At 63.8% G+C, this 19,876-nt stretch overlaps 1 protein-coding gene and 21 non-coding genes across 22 annotated transcripts in view; 1 reads left to right on the forward strand and 21 right to left on the reverse strand.

The window, feature by feature from the left end:
* Positions 1–19,876, forward strand: part of DNAJC5B (DnaJ heat shock protein family (Hsp40) member C5 beta) — a 52,599-nt gene that overhangs the window by 19,191 nt on the left and 13,532 nt on the right. The gene's annotated exons all lie outside the window — the stretch shown is intronic.
* On the reverse strand, positions 637–709 carry TRNAA-AGC (transfer RNA alanine (anticodon AGC)). Its single transcript has one exon. It is a non-coding gene; the product is annotated as a tRNA-Ala (tRNA).
* TRNAY-GUA (transfer RNA tyrosine (anticodon GUA)) lies at positions 1,366–1,454 on the reverse strand. The gene is given in 2 exon segments: positions 1,366–1,401; positions 1,418–1,454. It is a non-coding gene; the product is annotated as a tRNA-Tyr (tRNA).
* Positions 2,189–2,261, reverse strand: TRNAA-AGC (transfer RNA alanine (anticodon AGC)). The gene has a single exon. It is a non-coding gene; the product is annotated as a tRNA-Ala (tRNA).
* On the reverse strand, positions 2,918–3,006 carry TRNAY-GUA (transfer RNA tyrosine (anticodon GUA)). Its single transcript is given in 2 exon segments — positions 2,918–2,953; positions 2,970–3,006. It is a non-coding gene; the product is annotated as a tRNA-Tyr (tRNA).
* TRNAA-AGC (transfer RNA alanine (anticodon AGC)) lies at positions 3,741–3,813 on the reverse strand. Its single transcript has one exon. It is a non-coding gene; the product is annotated as a tRNA-Ala (tRNA).
* On the reverse strand, positions 4,470–4,558 carry TRNAY-GUA (transfer RNA tyrosine (anticodon GUA)). Its single transcript is given in 2 exon segments — positions 4,470–4,505; positions 4,522–4,558. It is a non-coding gene; the product is annotated as a tRNA-Tyr (tRNA).
* Positions 5,293–5,365, reverse strand: TRNAA-AGC (transfer RNA alanine (anticodon AGC)). The gene has a single exon. It is a non-coding gene; the product is annotated as a tRNA-Ala (tRNA).
* TRNAY-GUA (transfer RNA tyrosine (anticodon GUA)) lies at positions 6,022–6,110 on the reverse strand. Its single transcript is given in 2 exon segments — positions 6,022–6,057; positions 6,074–6,110. It is a non-coding gene; the product is annotated as a tRNA-Tyr (tRNA).
* On the reverse strand, positions 6,845–6,917 carry TRNAA-AGC (transfer RNA alanine (anticodon AGC)). The gene has a single exon. It is a non-coding gene; the product is annotated as a tRNA-Ala (tRNA).
* On the reverse strand, positions 7,574–7,662 carry TRNAY-GUA (transfer RNA tyrosine (anticodon GUA)). The gene is given in 2 exon segments: positions 7,574–7,609; positions 7,626–7,662. It is a non-coding gene; the product is annotated as a tRNA-Tyr (tRNA).
* Positions 8,397–8,469, reverse strand: TRNAA-AGC (transfer RNA alanine (anticodon AGC)). The gene has a single exon. It is a non-coding gene; the product is annotated as a tRNA-Ala (tRNA).
* TRNAY-GUA (transfer RNA tyrosine (anticodon GUA)) lies at positions 9,126–9,214 on the reverse strand. Its single transcript is given in 2 exon segments — positions 9,126–9,161; positions 9,178–9,214. It is a non-coding gene; the product is annotated as a tRNA-Tyr (tRNA).
* On the reverse strand, positions 9,949–10,021 carry TRNAA-AGC (transfer RNA alanine (anticodon AGC)). The gene has a single exon. It is a non-coding gene; the product is annotated as a tRNA-Ala (tRNA).
* Positions 10,678–10,766, reverse strand: TRNAY-GUA (transfer RNA tyrosine (anticodon GUA)). The gene is given in 2 exon segments: positions 10,678–10,713; positions 10,730–10,766. It is a non-coding gene; the product is annotated as a tRNA-Tyr (tRNA).
* On the reverse strand, positions 11,501–11,573 carry TRNAA-AGC (transfer RNA alanine (anticodon AGC)). Its single transcript has one exon. It is a non-coding gene; the product is annotated as a tRNA-Ala (tRNA).
* On the reverse strand, positions 12,230–12,318 carry TRNAY-GUA (transfer RNA tyrosine (anticodon GUA)). Its single transcript is given in 2 exon segments — positions 12,230–12,265; positions 12,282–12,318. It is a non-coding gene; the product is annotated as a tRNA-Tyr (tRNA).
* TRNAA-AGC (transfer RNA alanine (anticodon AGC)) lies at positions 13,053–13,125 on the reverse strand. The gene has a single exon. It is a non-coding gene; the product is annotated as a tRNA-Ala (tRNA).
* TRNAY-GUA (transfer RNA tyrosine (anticodon GUA)) lies at positions 13,782–13,870 on the reverse strand. The gene is given in 2 exon segments: positions 13,782–13,817; positions 13,834–13,870. It is a non-coding gene; the product is annotated as a tRNA-Tyr (tRNA).
* Positions 14,605–14,677, reverse strand: TRNAA-AGC (transfer RNA alanine (anticodon AGC)). Its single transcript has one exon. It is a non-coding gene; the product is annotated as a tRNA-Ala (tRNA).
* On the reverse strand, positions 15,334–15,422 carry TRNAY-GUA (transfer RNA tyrosine (anticodon GUA)). Its single transcript is given in 2 exon segments — positions 15,334–15,369; positions 15,386–15,422. It is a non-coding gene; the product is annotated as a tRNA-Tyr (tRNA).
* On the reverse strand, positions 16,886–16,974 carry TRNAY-GUA (transfer RNA tyrosine (anticodon GUA)). The gene is given in 2 exon segments: positions 16,886–16,921; positions 16,938–16,974. It is a non-coding gene; the product is annotated as a tRNA-Tyr (tRNA).

Below are 19,876 nucleotides of genomic sequence, written 5' to 3' on the forward strand. Positions count from 1 at the left end.
CCAAGCAGCCTCAGCTCGGAGATCACACCAGGTTGCTCAAGCTTTTCTCCAGGCGCCTCTTCCAAACCTCCAGCATGCAGGCCTGCAAAGCCTCTCCTTCTGCTTGACTGTCCTTGTGGGGAAAAGAGGTTCCCCGGATGCCGCTGGAACCCCTTTGGTTTCAGTTTTCCTCTGTTGCCTCTTTCCCTCCAGCCGGGCACCCCTGTAAAGGCCTGCCTCTGTCCTCTCAATAACTCCCCGGGCTACCTGCTGGAAGGCAGCTGCTTAGGTGCCCGCGGAGCGGCCCCTTCTCCAAGCTGGAGAGGCGCCGTGCCCTCGGCCGCTTCTCACTGAGCTAGCGCTCCACCATCTCGGTGTGCCTCTGCGGCACTCGCTCCACTTGATCGATGGCTTTCTTGTGCTGGGGGCCCCCAATGCTGGATGCAGCATGGTAGATGCCATCCTGGGAAGTGCCGAGCCAAGGGGGACAGTCTCTTCCCTCGGTGGTGTACTGGCTGCGCTGCTCTTGACACAGCGCGGGCTGCTGTGGCCCTCTTTGCAGCCCAGGCACCCTGGTGCTGGCCCCCTGCAACTTTCACAGGGCCCCGGCCGGAGGGGAGAGATGCTCTTGGCCACGTGAGGGGGAATGAAAAGCTTTGGAGAATGCGGGCATCGATCCCGCTGCCTCTCACATGCTAAGCGAGCGCTCTACCACTTGAGCTAATTCCCCGGCCCCGCAGCCGGCCCCTTCCTTCCTCTCGGCGTCCCCCGTGCCCACCCCTGCCCTGTGCTGCCCTGCCGGCAAAGCCTTGGCCTCCCAAGGCCTCGCACTCAGCCCAGTCACTCCCCTTCCTCGTGCAGATGCCTCCTGAGAAAAGCAGCGCTGAGGGCCAGCTCTTTTGGGGCCCCTGAGCACAAAGATCCCCCCGCTGCTGCGGGTTTGTCTGCCGGGCCTCAGGGAGACCTCAGAGCGCGGGCAGCTGGTGGCCCTGAAAGAAAGGGCTAGGGGAAGCCTCAGCGGGAGCTTTTTTTGCATGGGAGATGTTGTTAGGCGGAGCCTCTCGCCCTTGGCGCCTGCCGGAGCTACGCTGCAGCTGCGTGAGAGCCATGCCCATGCCTGGCCGCGTAGCGCGTTGATCTGGACCGTGGCCCTCGGAGTCAGCTGGCCAGCCTGAGCTTGGGCCCGCGACACCGCCACGGACCTGCCTGGCAATGCCTGGACTGCGGCTGACCCTGGCAGGCTCTCCACGCCGCGGGACGCAGCCCCCGAGCCCTGACGTGCTGCCAGCGCTTCCCCGCCTGAGCTCCCGAGGGCCTCCTCAGAGGGCACCTGCGCAGCTAAAAGGCAAGGGTGCAGCAGGGGCTGGGCAAGAGCCAAAAGGGCACTCCTTCGAGCCGGAGTTGAACCAGCGACCTAAGGATGGCCGTGCAAGGGAGCCTACAGTCCTCCGCTCTACCAGCTGAGCTATCGAAGGAACGGCAGGGCTCTGGCCCGGCCCTGCCCTGATGACAGAGTCACCCAATAATTCCAGGTGGACCGCGCCTCAGGACGTCTCTAGTCCAACCTCCTGCTCCAAGCAGCCTCAGCTCGGAGATCACACCAGGTTGCTCAAGCTTTTCTCCAGGCGCCTCTTCCAAACCTCCAGCATGCAGGCCTGCAAAGCCTCTCCTTCTGCTTGACTGTCCTTGTGGGGAAAAGAGGTTCCCCGGATGCCGCTGGAACCCCTTTGGTTTCAGTTTTCCTCTGTTGCCTCTTTCCCTCCAGCCGGGCACCCCTGTAAAGGCCTGCCTCTGTCCTCTCAATAACTCCCCGGGCTACCTGCTGGAAGGCAGCTGCTTAGGTGCCCGCGGAGCGGCCCCTTCTCCAAGCTGGAGAGGCGCCGTGCCCTCGGCCGCTTCTCACTGAGCTAGCGCTCCACCATCTCGGTGTGCCTCTGCGGCACTCGCTCCACTTGATCGATGGCTTTCTTGTGCTGGGGGCCCCCAATGCTGGATGCAGCATGGTAGATGCCATCCTGGGAAGTGCCGAGCCAAGGGGGACAGTCTCTTCCCTCGGTGGTGTACTGGCTGCGCTGCTCTTGACACAGCGCGGGCTGCTGTGGCCCTCTTTGCAGCCCAGGCACCCTGGTGCTGGCCCCCTGCAACTTTCACAGGGCCCCGGCCGGAGGGGAGAGATGCTCTTGGCCACGTGAGGGGGAATGAAAAGCTTTGGAGAATGCGGGCATCGATCCCGCTGCCTCTCACATGCTAAGCGAGCGCTCTACCACTTGAGCTAATTCCCCGGCCCCGCAGCCGGCCCCTTCCTTCCTCTCGGCGTCCCCCGTGCCCACCCCTGCCCTGTGCTGCCCTGCCGGCAAAGCCTTGGCCTCCCAAGGCCTCGCACTCAGCCCAGTCACTCCCCTTCCTCGTGCAGATGCCTCCTGAGAAAAGCAGCGCTGAGGGCCAGCTCTTTTGGGGCCCCTGAGCACAAAGATCCCCCCGCTGCTGCGGGTTTGTCTGCCGGGCCTCAGGGAGACCTCAGAGCGCGGGCAGCTGGTGGCCCTGAAAGAAAGGGCTAGGGGAAGCCTCAGCGGGAGCTTTTTTTGCATGGGAGATGTTGTTAGGCGGAGCCTCTCGCCCTTGGCGCCTGCCGGAGCTACGCTGCAGCTGCGTGAGAGCCATGCCCATGCCTGGCCGCGTAGCGCGTTGATCTGGACCGTGGCCCTCGGAGTCAGCTGGCCAGCCTGAGCTTGGGCCCGCGACACCGCCACGGACCTGCCTGGCAATGCCTGGACTGCGGCTGACCCTGGCAGGCTCTCCACGCCGCGGGACGCAGCCCCCGAGCCCTGACGTGCTGCCAGCGCTTCCCCGCCTGAGCTCCCGAGGGCCTCCTCAGAGGGCACCTGCGCAGCTAAAAGGCAAGGGTGCAGCAGGGGCTGGGCAAGAGCCAAAAGGGCACTCCTTCGAGCCGGAGTTGAACCAGCGACCTAAGGATGGCCGTGCAAGGGAGCCTACAGTCCTCCGCTCTACCAGCTGAGCTATCGAAGGAACGGCAGGGCTCTGGCCCGGCCCTGCCCCGATGACAGAGTCACCCAATAATTCCAGGTGGACCGCGCCTCAGGACGTCTCTAGTCCAACCTCCTGCTCCAAGCAGCCTCAGCTCGGAGATCACACCAGGTTGCTCAAGCTTTTCTCCAGGCGCCTCTTCCAAACCTCCAGCATGCAGGCCTGCAAAGCCTCTCCTTCTGCTTGACTGTCCTTGTGGGGAAAAGAGGTTCCCCGGATGCCGCTGGAACCCCTTTGGTTTCAGTTTTCCTCTGTTGCCTCTTTCCCTCCAGCCGGGCACCCCTGTAAAGGCCTGCCTCTGTCCTCTCAATAACTCCCCGGGCTACCTGCTGGAAGGCAGCTGCTTAGGTGCCCGCGGAGCGGCCCCTTCTCCAAGCTGGAGAGGCGCCGTGCCCTCGGCCGCTTCTCACTGAGCTAGCGCTCCACCATCTCGGTGTGCCTCTGCGGCACTCGCTCCACTTGATCGATGGCTTTCTTGTGCTGGGGGCCCCCAACGCTGGATGCAGCATGGTAGATGCCATCCTGGGAAGTGCCGAGCCAAGGGGGACAGTCTCTTCCCTCGGTGGTGTACTGGCTGCGCTGCTCTTGACACAGCGCGGGCTGCTGTGGCCCTCTTTGCAGCCCAGGCACCCTGGTGCTGGCCCCCTGCAACTTTCACAGGGCCCCGGCCGGAGGGGAGAGATGCTCTTGGCCACGTGAGGGGGAATGAAAAGCTTTGGAGAATGCGGGCATCGATCCCGCTGCCTCTCACATGCTAAGCGAGCGCTCTACCACTTGAGCTAATTCCCCGGCCCCGCAGCCGGCCCCTTCCTTCCTCTCGGCGTCCCCCGTGCCCACCCCTGCCCTGTGCTGCCCTGCCGGCAAAGCCTTGGCCTCCCAAGGCCTCGCACTCAGCCCAGTCACTCCCCTTCCTCGTGCAGATGCCTCCTGAGAAAAGCAGCGCTGAGGGCCAGCTCTTTTGGGGCCCCTGAGCACAAAGATCCCCCCGCTGCTGCGGGTTTGTCTGCCGGGCCTCAGGGAGACCTCAGAGCGCGGGCAGCTGGTGGCCCTGAAAGAAAGGGCTAGGGGAAGCCTCAGCGGGAGCTTTTTTTGCATGGGAGATGTTGTTAGGCGGAGCCTCTCGCCCTTGGCGCCTGCCGGAGCTACGCTGCAGCTGCGTGAGAGCCATGCCCATGCCTGGCCGCGTAGCGCGTTGATCTGGACCGTGGCCCTCGGAGTCAGCTGGCCAGCCTGAGCTTGGGCCCGCGACACCGCCACGGACCTGCCTGGCAATGCCTGGACTGCGGCTGACCCTGGCAGGCTCTCCACGCCGCGGGACGCAGCCCCCGAGCCCTGACGTGCTGCCAGCGCTTCCCCGCCTGAGCTCCCGAGGGCCTCCTCAGAGGGCACCTGCGCAGCTAAAAGGCAAGGGTGCAGCAGGGGCTGGGCAAGAGCCAAAAGGGCACTCCTTCGAGCCGGAGTTGAACCAGCGACCTAAGGATGGCCGTGCAAGGGAGCCTACAGTCCTCCGCTCTACCAGCTGAGCTATCGAAGGAACGGCAGGGCTCTGGCCCGGCCCTGCCCCGATGACAGAGTCACCCAATAATTCCAGGTGGACCGCGCCTCAGGACGTCTCTAGTCCAACCTCCTGCTCCAAGCAGCCTCAGCTCGGAGATCACACCAGGTTGCTCAAGCTTTTCTCCAGGCGCCTCTTCCAAACCTCCAGCATGCAGGCCTGCAAAGCCTCTCCTTCTGCTTGACTGTCCTTGTGGGGAAAAGAGGTTCCCCGGATGCCGCTGGAACCCCTTTGGTTTCAGTTTTCCTCTGTTGCCTCTTTCCCTCCAGCCGGGCACCCCTGTAAAGGCCTGCCTCTGTCCTCTCAATAACTCCCCGGGCTACCTGCTGGAAGGCAGCTGCTTAGGTGCCCGCGGAGCGGCCCCTTCTCCAAGCTGGAGAGGCGCCGTGCCCTCGGCCGCTTCTCACTGAGCTAGCGCTCCACCATCTCGGTGTGCCTCTGCGGCACTCGCTCCACTTGATCGATGGCTTTCTTGTGCTGGGGGCCCCCAACGCTGGATGCAGCATGGTAGATGCCATCCTGGGAAGTGCCGAGCCAAGGGGGACAGTCTCTTCCCTCGGTGGTGTACTGGCTGCGCTGCTCTTGACACAGCGCGGGCTGCTGTGGCCCTCTTTGCAGCCCAGGCACCCTGGTGCTGGCCCCCTGCAACTTTCACAGGGCCCCGGCCGGAGGGGAGAGATGCTCTTGGCCACGTGAGGGGGAATGAAAAGCTTTGGAGAATGCGGGCATCGATCCCGCTGCCTCTCACATGCTAAGCGAGCGCTCTACCACTTGAGCTAATTCCCCGGCCCCGCAGCCGGCCCCTTCCTTCCTCTCGGCGTCCCCCGTGCCCACCCCTGCCCTGTGCTGCCCTGCCGGCAAAGCCTTGGCCTCCCAAGGCCTCGCACTCAGCCCAGTCACTCCCCTTCCTCGTGCAGATGCCTCCTGAGAAAAGCAGCGCTGAGGGCCAGCTCTTTTGGGGCCCCTGAGCACAAAGATCCCCCCGCTGCTGCGGGTTTGTCTGCCGGGCCTCAGGGAGACCTCAGAGCGCGGGCAGCTGGTGGCCCTGAAAGAAAGGGCTAGGGGAAGCCTCAGCGGGAGCTTTTTTTGCATGGGAGATGTTGTTAGGCGGAGCCTCTCGCCCTTGGCGCCTGCCGGAGCTACGCTGCAGCTGCGTGAGAGCCATGCCCATGCCTGGCCGCGTAGCGCGTTGATCTGGACCGTGGCCCTCGGAGTCAGCTGGCCAGCCTGAGCTTGGGCCCGCGACACCGCCACGGACCTGCCTGGCAATGCCTGGACTGCGGCTGACCCTGGCAGGCTCTCCACGCCGCGGGACGCAGCCCCCGAGCCCTGACGTGCTGCCAGCGCTTCCCCGCCTGAGCTCCCGAGGGCCTCCTCAGAGGGCACCTGCGCAGCTAAAAGGCAAGGGTGCAGCAGGGGCTGGGCAAGAGCCAAAAGGGCACTCCTTCGAGCCGGAGTTGAACCAGCGACCTAAGGATGGCCGTGCAAGGGAGCCTACAGTCCTCCGCTCTACCAGCTGAGCTATCGAAGGAACGGCAGGGCTCTGGCCCGGCCCTGCCCCGATGACAGAGTCACCCAATAATTCCAGGTGGACCGCGCCTCAGGACGTCTCTAGTCCAACCTCCTGCTCCAAGCAGCCTCAGCTCGGAGATCACACCAGGTTGCTCAAGCTTTTCTCCAGGCGCCTCTTCCAAACCTCCAGCATGCAGGCCTGCAAAGCCTCTCCTTCTGCTTGACTGTCCTTGTGGGGAAAAGAGGTTCCCCGGATGCCGCTGGAACCCCTTTGGTTTCAGTTTTCCTCTGTTGCCTCTTTCCCTCCAGCCGGGCACCCCTGTAAAGGCCTGCCTCTGTCCTCTCAATAACTCCCCGGGCTACCTGCTGGAAGGCAGCTGCTTAGGTGCCCGCGGAGCGGCCCCTTCTCCAAGCTGGAGAGGCGCCGTGCCCTCGGCCGCTTCTCACTGAGCTAGCGCTCCACCATCTCGGTGTGCCTCTGCGGCACTCGCTCCACTTGATCGATGGCTTTCTTGTGCTGGGGGCCCCCAACGCTGGATGCAGCATGGTAGATGCCATCCTGGGAAGTGCCGAGCCAAGGGGGACAGTCTCTTCCCTCGGTGGTGTACTGGCTGCGCTGCTCTTGACACAGCGCGGGCTGCTGTGGCCCTCTTTGCAGCCCAGGCACCCTGGTGCTGGCCCCCTGCAACTTTCACAGGGCCCCGGCCGGAGGGGAGAGATGCTCTTGGCCACGTGAGGGGGAATGAAAAGCTTTGGAGAATGCGGGCATCGATCCCGCTGCCTCTCACATGCTAAGCGAGCGCTCTACCACTTGAGCTAATTCCCCGGCCCCGCAGCCGGCCCCTTCCTTCCTCTCGGCGTCCCCCGTGCCCACCCCTGCCCTGTGCTGCCCTGCCGGCAAAGCCTTGGCCTCCCAAGGCCTCGCACTCAGCCCAGTCACTCCCCTTCCTCGTGCAGATGCCTCCTGAGAAAAGCAGCGCTGAGGGCCAGCTCTTTTGGGGCCCCTGAGCACAAAGATCCCCCCGCTGCTGCGGGTTTGTCTGCCGGGCCTCAGGGAGACCTCAGAGCGCGGGCAGCTGGTGGCCCTGAAAGAAAGGGCTAGGGGAAGCCTCAGCGGGAGCTTTTTTTGCATGGGAGATGTTGTTAGGCGGAGCCTCTCGCCCTTGGCGCCTGCCGGAGCTACGCTGCAGCTGCGTGAGAGCCATGCCCATGCCTGGCCGCGTAGCGCGTTGATCTGGACCGTGGCCCTCGGAGTCAGCTGGCCAGCCTGAGCTTGGGCCCGCGACACCGCCACGGACCTGCCTGGCAATGCCTGGACTGCGGCTGACCCTGGCAGGCTCTCCACGCCGCGGGACGCAGCCCCCGAGCCCTGACGTGCTGCCAGCGCTTCCCCGCCTGAGCTCCCGAGGGCCTCCTCAGAGGGCACCTGCGCAGCTAAAAGGCAAGGGTGCAGCAGGGGCTGGGCAAGAGCCAAAAGGGCACTCCTTCGAGCCGGAGTTGAACCAGCGACCTAAGGATGGCCGTGCAAGGGAGCCTACAGTCCTCCGCTCTACCAGCTGAGCTATCGAAGGAACGGCAGGGCTCTGGCCCGGCCCTGCCCCGATGACAGAGTCACCCAATAATTCCAGGTGGACCGCGCCTCAGGACGTCTCTAGTCCAACCTCCTGCTCCAAGCAGCCTCAGCTCGGAGATCACACCAGGTTGCTCAAGCTTTTCTCCAGGCGCCTCTTCCAAACCTCCAGCATGCAGGCCTGCAAAGCCTCTCCTTCTGCTTGACTGTCCTTGTGGGGAAAAGAGGTTCCCCGGATGCCGCTGGAACCCCTTTGGTTTCAGTTTTCCTCTGTTGCCTCTTTCCCTCCAGCCGGGCACCCCTGTAAAGGCCTGCCTCTGTCCTCTCAATAACTCCCCGGGCTACCTGCTGGAAGGCAGCTGCTTAGGTGCCCGCGGAGCGGCCCCTTCTCCAAGCTGGAGAGGCGCCGTGCCCTCGGCCGCTTCTCACTGAGCTAGCGCTCCACCATCTCGGTGTGCCTCTGCGGCACTCGCTCCACTTGATCGATGGCTTTCTTGTGCTGGGGGCCCCCAACGCTGGATGCAGCATGGTAGATGCCATCCTGGGAAGTGCCGAGCCAAGGGGGACAGTCTCTTCCCTCGGTGGTGTACTGGCTGCGCTGCTCTTGACACAGCGCGGGCTGCTGTGGCCCTCTTTGCAGCCCAGGCACCCTGGTGCTGGCCCCCTGCAACTTTCACAGGGCCCCGGCCGGAGGGGAGAGATGCTCTTGGCCACGTGAGGGGGAATGAAAAGCTTTGGAGAATGCGGGCATCGATCCCGCTGCCTCTCACATGCTAAGCGAGCGCTCTACCACTTGAGCTAATTCCCCGGCCCCGCAGCCGGCCCCTTCCTTCCTCTCGGCGTCCCCCGTGCCCACCCCTGCCCTGTGCTGCCCTGCCGGCAAAGCCTTGGCCTCCCAAGGCCTCGCACTCAGCCCAGTCACTCCCCTTCCTCGTGCAGATGCCTCCTGAGAAAAGCAGCGCTGAGGGCCAGCTCTTTTGGGGCCCCTGAGCACAAAGATCCCCCCGCTGCTGCGGGTTTGTCTGCCGGGCCTCAGGGAGACCTCAGAGCGCGGGCAGCTGGTGGCCCTGAAAGAAAGGGCTAGGGGAAGCCTCAGCGGGAGCTTTTTTTGCATGGGAGATGTTGTTAGGCGGAGCCTCTCGCCCTTGGCGCCTGCCGGAGCTACGCTGCAGCTGCGTGAGAGCCATGCCCATGCCTGGCCGCGTAGCGCGTTGATCTGGACCGTGGCCCTCGGAGTCAGCTGGCCAGCCTGAGCTTGGGCCCGCGACACCGCCACGGACCTGCCTGGCAATGCCTGGACTGCGGCTGACCCTGGCAGGCTCTCCACGCCGCGGGACGCAGCCCCCGAGCCCTGACGTGCTGCCAGCGCTTCCCCGCCTGAGCTCCCGAGGGCCTCCTCAGAGGGCACCTGCGCAGCTAAAAGGCAAGGGTGCAGCAGGGGCTGGGCAAGAGCCAAAAGGGCACTCCTTCGAGCCGGAGTTGAACCAGCGACCTAAGGATGGCCGTGCAAGGGAGCCTACAGTCCTCCGCTCTACCAGCTGAGCTATCGAAGGAACGGCAGGGCTCTGGCCCGGCCCTGCCCCGATGACAGAGTCACCCAATAATTCCAGGTGGACCGCGCCTCAGGACGTCTCTAGTCCAACCTCCTGCTCCAAGCAGCCTCAGCTCGGAGATCACACCAGGTTGCTCAAGCTTTTCTCCAGGCGCCTCTTCCAAACCTCCAGCATGCAGGCCTGCAAAGCCTCTCCTTCTGCTTGACTGTCCTTGTGGGGAAAAGAGGTTCCCCGGATGCCGCTGGAACCCCTTTGGTTTCAGTTTTCCTCTGTTGCCTCTTTCCCTCCAGCCGGGCACCCCTGTAAAGGCCTGCCTCTGTCCTCTCAATAACTCCCCGGGCTACCTGCTGGAAGGCAGCTGCTTAGGTGCCCGCGGAGCGGCCCCTTCTCCAAGCTGGAGAGGCGCCGTGCCCTCGGCCGCTTCTCACTGAGCTAGCGCTCCACCATCTCGGTGTGCCTCTGCGGCACTCGCTCCACTTGATCGATGGCTTTCTTGTGCTGGGGGCCCCCAACGCTGGATGCAGCATGGTAGATGCCATCCTGGGAAGTGCCGAGCCAAGGGGGACAGTCTCTTCCCTCGGTGGTGTACTGGCTGCGCTGCTCTTGACACAGCGCGGGCTGCTGTGGCCCTCTTTGCAGCCCAGGCACCCTGGTGCTGGCCCCCTGCAACTTTCACAGGGCCCCGGCCGGAGGGGAGAGATGCTCTTGGCCACGTGAAGGGGAATGAAAAGCTTTGGAGAATGCGGGCATCGATCCCGCTGCCTCTCACATGCTAAGCGAGCGCTCTACCACTTGAGCTAATTCCCCGGCCCCGCAGCCGGCCCCTTCCTTCCTCTCGGCGTCCCCCGTGCCCACCCCTGCCCTGTGCTGCCCTGCCGGCAAAGCCTTGGCCTCCCAAGGCCTCGCACTCAGCCCAGTCACTCCCCTTCCTCGTGCAGATGCCTCCTGAGAAAAGCAGCGCTGAGGGCCAGCTCTTTTGGGGCCCCTGAGCACAAAGATCCCCCCGCTGCTGCGGGTTTGTCTGCCGGGCCTCAGGGAGACCTCAGAGCGCGGGCAGCTGGTGGCCCTGAAAGAAAGGGCTAGGGGAAGCCTCAGCGGGAGCTTTTTTTGCATGGGAGATGTTGTTAGGCGGAGCCTCTCGCCCTTGGCGCCTGCCGGAGCTACGCTGCAGCTGCGTGAGAGCCATGCCCATGCCTGGCCGCGTAGCGCGTTGATCTGGACCGTGGCCCTCGGAGTCAGCTGGCCAGCCTGAGCTTGGGCCCGCGACACCGCCACGGACCTGCCTGGCAATGCCTGGACTGCGGCTGACCCTGGCAGGCTCTCCACGCCGCGGGACGCAGCCCCCGAGCCCTGACGTGCTGCCAGCGCTTCCCCGCCTGAGCTCCCGAGGGCCTCCTCAGAGGGCACCTGCGCAGCTAAAAGGCAAGGGTGCAGCAGGGGCTGGGCAAGAGCCAAAAGGGCACTCCTTCGAGCCGGAGTTGAACCAGCGACCTAAGGATGGCCGTGCAAGGGAGCCTACAGTCCTCCGCTCTACCAGCTGAGCTATCGAAGGAACGGCAGGGCTCTGGCCCGGCCCTGCCCCGATGACAGAGTCACCCAATAATTCCAGGTGGACCGCGCCTCAGGACGTCTCTAGTCCAACCTCCTGCTCCAAGCAGCCTCAGCTCGGAGATCACACCAGGTTGCTCAAGCTTTTCTCCAGGCGCCTCTTCCAAACCTCCAGCATGCAGGCCTGCAAAGCCTCTCCTTCTGCTTGACTGTCCTTGTGGGGAAAAGAGGTTCCCCGGATGCCGCTGGAACCCCTTTGGTTTCAGTTTTCCTCTGTTGCCTCTTTCCCTCCAGCCGGGCACCCCTGTAAAGGCCTGCCTCTGTCCTCTCAATAACTCCCCGGGCTACCTGCTGGAAGGCAGCTGCTTAGGTGCCCGCGGAGCGGCCCCTTCTCCAAGCTGGAGAGGCGCCGTGCCCTCGGCCGCTTCTCACTGAGCTAGCGCTCCACCATCTCGGTGTGCCTCTGCGGCACTCGCTCCACTTGATCGATGGCTTTCTTGTGCTGGGGGCCCCCAACGCTGGATGCAGCATGGTAGATGCCATCCTGGGAAGTGCCGAGCCAAGGGGGACAGTCTCTTCCCTCGGTGGTGTACTGGCTGCGCTGCTCTTGACACAGCGCGGGCTGCTGTGGCCCTCTTTGCAGCCCAGGCACCCTGGTGCTGGCCCCCTGCAACTTTCACAGGGCCCCGGCCGGAGGGGAGAGATGCTCTTGGCCACGTGAGGGGGAATGAAAAGCTTTGGAGAATGCGGGCATCGATCCCGCTGCCTCTCACATGCTAAGCGAGCGCTCTACCACTTGAGCTAATTCCCCGGCCCCGCAGCCGGCCCCTTCCTTCCTCTCGGCGTCCCCCGTGCCCACCCCTGCCCTGTGCTGCCCTGCCGGCAAAGCCTTGGCCTCCCAAGGCCTCGCACTCAGCCCAGTCACTCCCCTTCCTCGTGCAGATGCCTCCTGAGAAAAGCAGCGCTGAGGGCCAGCTCTTTTGGGGCCCCTGAGCACAAAGATCCCCCCGCTGCTGCGGGTTTGTCTGCCGGGCCTCAGGGAGACCTCAGAGCGCGGGCAGCTGGTGGCCCTGAAAGAAAGGGCTAGGGGAAGCCTCAGCGGGAGCTTTTTTTGCATGGGAGATGTTGTTAGGCGGAGCCTCTCGCCCTTGGCGCCTGCCGGAGCTACGCTGCAGCTGCGTGAGAGCCATGCCCATGCCTGGCCGCGTAGCGCGTTGATCTGGACCGTGGCCCTCGGAGTCAGCTGGCCAGCCTGAGCTTGGGCCCGCGACACCGCCACGGACCTGCCTGGCAATGCCTGGACTGCGGCTGACCCTGGCAGGCTCTCCACGCCGCGGGACGCAGCCCCCGAGCCCTGACGTGCTGCCAGCGCTTCCCCGCCTGAGCTCCCGAGGGCCTCCTCAGAGGGCACCTGCGCAGCTAAAAGGCAAGGGTGCAGCAGGGGCTGGGCAAGAGCCAAAAGGGCACTCCTTCGAGCCGGAGTTGAACCAGCGACCTAAGGATGGCCGTGCAAGGGAGCCTACAGTCCTCCGCTCTACCAGCTGAGCTATCGAAGGAACGGCAGGGCTCTGGCCCGGCCCTGCCCCGATGACAGAGTCACCCAATAATTCCAGGTGGACCGCGCCTCAGGACGTCTCTAGTCCAACCTCCTGCTCCAAGCAGCCTCAGCTCGGAGATCACACCAGGTTGCTCAAGCTTTTCTCCAGGCGCCTCTTCCAAACCTCCAGCATGCAGGCCTGCAAAGCCTCTCCTTCTGCTTGACTGTCCTTGTGGGGAAAAGAGGTTCCCCGGATGCCGCTGGAACCCCTTTGGTTTCAGTTTTCCTCTGTTGCCTCTTTCCCTCCAGCCGGGCACCCCTGTAAAGGCCTGCCTCTGTCCTCTCAATAACTCCCCGGGCTACCTGCTGGAAGGCAGCTGCTTAGGTGCCCGCGGAGCGGCCCCTTCTCCAAGCTGGAGAGGCGCCGTGCCCTCGGCCGCTTCTCACTGAGCTAGCGCTCCACCATCTCGGTGTGCCTCTGCGGCACTCGCTCCACTTGATCGATGGCTTTCTTGTGCTGGGGGCCCCCAACGCTGGATGCAGCATGGTAGATGCCATCCTGGGAAGTGCCGAGCCAAGGGGGACAGTCTCTTCCCTCGGTGGTGTACTGGCTGCGCTGCTCTTGACACAGCGCGGGCTGCTGTGGCCCTCTTTGCAGCCCAGGCACCCTGGTGCTGGCCCCCTGCAACTTTCACAGGGCCCCGGCCGGAGGGGAGAGATGCTCTTGGCCACGTGAGGGGGAATGAAAAGCTTTGGAGAATGCGGGCATCGATCCCGCTGCCTCTCACATGCTAAGCGAGCGCTCTACCACTTGAGCTAATTCCCCGGCCCCGCAGCCGGCCCCTTCCTTCCTCTCGGCGTCCCCCGTGCCCACCCCTGCCCTGTGCTGCCCTGCCGGCAAAGCCTTGGCCTCCCAAGGCCTCGCACTCAGCCCAGTCACTCCCCTTCCTCGTGCAGATGCCTCCTGAGAAAAGCAGCGCTGAGGGCCAGCTCTTTTGGGGCCCCTGAGCACAAAGATCCCCCCGCTGCTGCGGGTTTGTCTGCCGGGCCTCAGGGAGACCTCAGAGCGCGGGCAGCTGGTGGCCCTGAAAGAAAGGGCTAGGGGAAGCCTCAGCGGGAGCTTTTTTTGCATGGGAGATGTTGTTAGGCGGAGCCTCTCGCCCTTGGCGCCTGCCGGAGCTACGCTGCAGCTGCGTGAGAGCCATGCCCATGCCTGGCCGCGTAGCGCGTTGATCTGGACCGTGGCCCTCGGAGTCAGCTGGCCAGCCTGAGCTTGGGCCCGCGACACCGCCACGGACCTGCCTGGCAATGCCTGGACTGCGGCTGACCCTGGCAGGCTCTCCACGCCGCGGGACGCAGCCCCCGAGCCCTGACGTGCTGCCAGCGCTTCCCCGCCTGAGCTCCCGAGGGCCTCCTCAGAGGGCACCTGCGCAGCTAAAAGGCAAGGGTGCAGCAGGGGCTGGGCAAGAGCCAAAAGGGCACTCCTTCGAGCCGGAGTTGAACCAGCGACCTAAGGATGGCCGTGCAAGGGAGCCTACAGTCCTCCGCTCTACCAGCTGAGCTATCGAAGGAACGGCAGGGCTCTGGCCCGGCCCTGCCCCGATGACAGAGTCACCCAATAATTCCAGGTGGACCGCGCCTCAGGACGTCTCTAGTCCAACCTCCTGCTCCAAGCAGCCTCAGCTCGGAGATCACACCAGGTTGCTCAAGCTTTTCTCCAGGCGCCTCTTCCAAACCTCCAGCATGCAGGCCTGCAAAGCCTCTCCTTCTGCTTGACTGTCCTTGTGGGGAAAAGAGGTTCCCCGGATGCCGCTGGAACCCCTTTGGTTTCAGTTTTCCTCTGTTGCCTCTTTCCCTCCAGCCGGGCACCCCTGTAAAGGCCTGCCTCTGTCCTCTCAATAACTCCCCGGGCTACCTGCTGGAAGGCAGCTGCTTAGGTGCCCGCGGAGCGGCCCCTTCTCCAAGCTGGAGAGGCGCCGTGCCCTCGGCCGCTTCTCACTGAGCTAGCGCTCCACCATCTCGGTGTGCCTCTGCGGCACTCGCTCCACTTGATCGATGGCTTTCTTGTGCTGGGGGCCCCCAACGCTGGATGCAGCATGGTAGATGCCATCCTGGGAAGTGCCGAGCCAAGGGGGACAGTCTCTTCCCTCGGTGGTGTACTGGCTGCGCTGCTCTTGACACAGCGCGGGCTGCTGTGGCCCTCTTTGCAGCCCAGGCACCCTGGTGCTGGCCCCCTGCAACTTTCACAGGGCCCCGGCCGGAGGGGAGAGATGCTCTTGGCCACGTGAGGGGGAATGAAAAGCTTTGGAGAATGCGGGCATCGATCCCGCTGCCTCTCACATGCTAAGCGAGCGCTCTACCACTTGAGCTAATTCCCCGGCCCCGCAGCCGGCCCCTTCCTTCCTCTCGGCGTCCCCCGTGCCCACCCCTGCCCTGTGCTGCCCTGCCGGCAAAGCCTTGGCCTCCCAAGGCCTCGCACTCAGCCCAGTCACTCCCCTTCCTCGTGCAGATGCCTCCTGAGAAAAGCAGCGCTGAGGGCCAGCTCTTTTGGGGCCCCTGAGCACAAAGATCCCCCCGCTGCTGCGGGTTTGTCTGCCGGGCCTCAGGGAGACCTCAGAGCGCGGGCAGCTGGTGGCCCTGAAAGAAAGGGCTAGGGGAAGCCTCAGCGGGAGCTTTTTTTGCATGGGAGATGTTGTTAGGCGGAGCCTCTCGCCCTTGGCGCCTGCCGGAGCTACGCTGCAGCTGCGTGAGAGCCATGCCCATGCCTGGCCGCGTAGCGCGTTGATCTGGACCGTGGCCCTCGGAGTCAGCTGGCCAGCCTGAGCTTGGGCCCGCGACACCGCCACGGACCTGCCTGGCAATGCCTGGACTGCGGCTGACCCTGGCAGGCTCTCCACGCCGCGGGACGCAGCCCCCGAGCCCTGACGTGCTGCCAGCGCTTCCCCGCCTGAGCTCCCGAGGGCCTCCTCAGAGGGCACCTGCGCAGCTAAAAGGCAAGGGTGCAGCAGGGGCTGGGCAAGAGCCAAAAGGGCACTCCTTCGAGCCGGAGTTGAACCAGCGACCTAAGGATGGCCGTGCAAGGGAGCCTACAGTCCTCCGCTCTACCAGCTGAGCTATCGAAGGAACGGCAGGGCTCTGGCCCGGCCCTGCCCCGATGACAGAGTCACCCAATAATTCCAGGTGGACCGCGCCTCAGGACGTCTCTAGTCCAACCTCCTGCTCCAAGCAGCCTCAGCTCGGAGATCACACCAGGTTGCTCAAGCTTTTCTCCAGGCGCCTCTTCCAAACCTCCAGCATGCAGGCCTGCAAAGCCTCTCCTTCTGCTTGACTGTCCTTGTGGGGAAAAGAGGTTCCCCGGATGCCGCTGGAACCCCTTTGGTTTCAGTTTTCCTCTGTTGCCTCTTTCCCTCCAGCCGGGCACCCCTGTAAAGGCCTGCCTCTGTCCTCTCAATAACTCCCCGGGCTACCTGCTGGAAGGCAGCTGCTTAGGTGTCCGCGGAGCGGCCCCTTCTCCAAGCTGGAGAGGCGCCGTGCCCTCGGCCGCTTCTCACTGAGCTAGCGCTCCACCATCTCGGTGTGCCTCTGCGGCACTCGCTCCACTTGATCGATGGCTTTCTTGTGCTGGGGGCCCCCAACGCTGGATGCAGCATGGTAGATGCCATCCTGGGAAGTGCCGAGCCAAGGGGGACAGTCTCTTCCCTCGGTGGTGTACTGGCTGCGCTGCTCTTGACACAGCGCGGGCTGCTGTGGCCCTCTTTGCAGCCCAGGCACCCTGGTGCTGGCCCCCTGCAACTTTCACAGGGCCCCGGCCGGAGGGGAGAGATGCTCTTGGCCACGTGAGGGGGAATGAAAAGCTTTGGAGAATGCGGGCATCGATCCCGCTGCCTCTCACATGCTAAGCGAGCGCTCTACCACTTGAGCTAATTCCCCGGCCCCGCAGCCGGCCCCTTCCTTCCTCTCGGCGTCCCCCGTGCCCACCCCTGCCCTGTGCTGCCCTGCCGGCAAAGCCTTGGCCTCCCAAGGCCTCGCACTCAGCCCAGTCACTCCCCTTCCTCGTGCAGATGCCTCCTGAGAAAAGCAGCGCTGAGGGCCAGCTCTTTTGGGGCCCCTGAGCACAAAGATCCCCCCGCTGCTGCGGGTTTGTCTGCCGGGCCTCAGGGAGACCTCAGAGCGCGGGCAGCTGGTGGCCCTGAAAGAAAGGGCTAGGGGAAGCCTCAGCGGGAGCTTTTTTTGCATGGGAGATGTTGTTAGGCGGAGCCTCTCGCCCTTGGCGCCTGCCGGAGCTACGCTGCAGCTGCGTGAGAGCCATGCCCATGCCTGGCCGCGTAGCGCGTTGATCTGGACCGTGGCCCTCGGAGTCAGCTGGCCAGCCTGAGCTTGGGCCCGCGACACCGCCACGGACCTGCCTGGCAATGCCTGGACTGCGGCTGACCCTGGCAGGCTCTCCACGCCGCGGGACGCAGCCCCCGAGCCCTGACGTGCTGCCAGCGCTTCCCCGCCTGAGCTCCCGAGGGCCTCCTCAGAGGGCACCTGCGCAGCTAAAAGGCAAGGGTGCAGCAGGGGCTGGGCAAGAGCCAAAAGGGCACTCCTTCGAGCCGGAGTTGAACCAGCGACCTAAGGATGGCCGTGCAAGGGAGCCTACAGTCCTCCGCTCTACCAGCTGAGCTATCGAAGGAACGGCAGGGCTCTGGCCCGGCCCTGCCCCGATGACAGAGTCACCCAATAATTCCAGGTGGACCGCGCCTCAGGACGTCTCTAGTCCAACCTCCTGCTCCAAGCAGCCTCAGCTCGGAGATCACACCAGGTTGCTCAAGCTTTTCTCCAGGCGCCTCTTCCAAACCTCCAGCATGCAGGCCTGCAAAGCCTCTCCTTCTGCTTGACTGTCCTTGTGGGGAAAAGAGGTTCCCCGGATGCCGCTGGAACCCCTTTGGTTTCAGTTTTCCTCTGTTGCCTCTTTCCCTCCAGCCGGGCACCCCTGTAAAGGCCTGCCTCTGTCCTCTCAATAACTCCCCGGGCTACCTGCTGGAAGGCAGCTGCTTAGGTGCCCGCGGAGCGGCCCCTTCTCCAAGCTGGAGAGGCGCCGTGCCCTCGGCCGCTTCTCACTGAGCTAGCGCTCCACCATCTCGGTGTGCCTCTGCGGCACTCGCTCCACTTGATCGATGGCTTTCTTGTGCTGGGGGCCCCCAACGCTGGATGCAGCATGGTAGATGCCATCCTGGGAAGTGCCGAGCCAAGGGGGACAGTCTCTTCCCTCGGTGGTGTACTGGCTGCGCTGCTCTTGACACAGCGCGGGCTGCTGTGGCCCTCTTTGCAGCCCAGGCACCCTGGTGCTGGCCCCCTGCAACTTTCACAGGGCCCCGGCCGGAGGGGAGAGATGCTCTTGGCCACGTGAAGGGGAATGAAAAGCTTTGGAGAATGCGGGCATCGATCCCGCTGCCTCTCACATGCTAAGCGAGCGCTCTACCACTTGAGCTAATTCCCCGGCCCCGCAGCCGGCCCCTTCCTTCCTCTCGGCGTCCCCCGTGCCCACCCCTGCCCTGTGCTGCCCTGCCGGCAAAGCCTTGGCCTCCCAAGGCCTCGCACTCAGCCCAGTCACTCCCCTTCCTCGTGCAGATGCCTCCTGAGAAAAGCAGCGCTGAGGGCCAGCTCTTTTGGGGCCCCTGAGCACAAAGATCCCCCCGCTGCTGCGGGTTTGTCTGCCGGGCCTCAGGGAGACCTCAGAGCGCGGGCAGCTGGTGGCCCTGAAAGAAAGGGCTAGGGGAAGCCTCAGCGGGAGCTTTTTTTGCATGGGAGATGTTGTTAGGCGGAGCCTCTCGCCCTTGGCGCCTGCCGGAGCTACGCTGCAGCTGCGTGAGAGCCATGCCCATGCCTGGCCGCGTAGCGCGTTGATCTGGACCGTGGCCCTCGGAGTCAGCTGGCCAGCCTGAGCTTGGGCCCGCGACACCGCCACGGACCTGCCTGGCAATGCCTGGACTGCGGCTGACCCTGGCAGGCTCTCCACGCCGCGGGACGCAGCCCCCGAGCCCTGACGTGCTGCCAGCGCTTCCCCGCCTGAGCTCCCGAGGGCCTCCTCAGAGGGCACCTGCGCAGCTAAAAGGCAAGGGTGCAGCAGGGGCTGGGCAAGAGCCAAAAGGGCACTCCTTCGAGCCGGAGTTGAACCAGCGACCTAAGGATGGCCGTGCAAGGGAGCCTACAGTCCTCCGCTCTACCAGCTGAGCTATTGAAGGAACGGCAGGGCTCTGGCCCGGCCCTGCCCCGATGACAGAGTCACCCAATAATTCCAGGTGGACCGCGCCTCAGGACGTCTCTAGTCCAACCTCCTGCTCCAAGCAGCCTCAGCTCGGAGATCACACCAGGTTGCTCAAGCTTTTCTCCAGGCGCCTCTTCCAAACCTCCAGCATGCAGGCCTGCAAAGCCTCTCCTTCTGCTTGACTGTCCTTGTGGGGAAAAGAGGTTCCCCGGATGCCGCTGGAACCCCTTTGGTTTCAGTTTTCCTCTGTTGCCTCTTTCCCTCCAGCCGGGCACCCCTGTAAAGGCCTGCCTCTGTCCTCTCAATAACTCCCCGGGCTACCTGCTGGAAGGCAGCTGCTTAGGTGCCCGCGGAGCGGCCCCTTCTCCAAGCTGGAGAGGCGCCGTGCCCTCGGCCGCTTCTCACTGAGCTAGCGCTCCACCATCTCGGTGTGCCTCTGCGGCACTCGCTCCACTTGATCGATGGCTTTCTTGTGCTGGGGGCCCCCAACGCTGGATGCAGCATGGTAGATGCCATCCTGGGAAGTGCCGAGCCAAGGGGGACAGTCTCTTCCCTCGGTGGTGTACTGGCTGCGCTGCTCTTGACACAGCGCGGGCTGCTGTGGCCCTCTTTGCAGCCCAGGCACCCTGGTGCTGGCCCCCTGCAACTTTCACAGGGCCCCGGCCGGAGGGGAGAGATGCTCTTGGCCACGTGAGGGGGAATGAAAAGCTTTGGAGAATGCGGGCATCGATCCCGCTGCCTCTCACATGCTAAGCGAGCGCTCTACCACTTGAGCTAATTCCCCGGCCCCGCAGCCGGCCCCTTCCTTCCTCTCGGCGTCCCCCGTGCCCACCCCTGCCCTGTGCTGCCCTGCCGGCAAAGCCTTGAGCTCTCATTATCAATCTTTTTATGCCCCAGGTCTTTTCAGGTAGCCCTGCATCTCTGTGTCTCGTCCACAAAATCCCTCACCTTGATGGTGCAACAGCTCATTTCTTCCTCCTTATCACCTATCTCCCTTGCAATCCTCACACTATTTGCTTATGTCTAGGATTGTTTTGGTCCCAAGCTCAGGAAGGACAGGAGCCTTCATCATGAGAAGAGGCTGAGTTGGAAAACAGCCATCCTTTTGGTTTGGGAAGGAACCAGCACACCCTTATGTTCATTTTATTCTCTTTGTTTGGCTTCTTCTGTCTTCTGTACTCATAACCATTATTTCTGCAGTGCTAGAAATTTCATTTTTTCCAGAGAGTCACAGGGAAGCTTCTGTATATTTGATACCTTATCTTGTGTTAGGTATTTCCTGTCCGTGTTTTATTGTTTCCTGGGCTGGAGCTAATGGAGTCCTTTC

This window comes from Apteryx mantelli, chromosome 2 (genome assembly GCF_036417845.1).
Source record: "Apteryx mantelli isolate bAptMan1 chromosome 2, bAptMan1.hap1, whole genome shotgun sequence".
NCBI classification, from domain to species: domain Eukaryota; kingdom Metazoa; phylum Chordata; class Aves; order Apterygiformes; family Apterygidae; genus Apteryx; species Apteryx mantelli.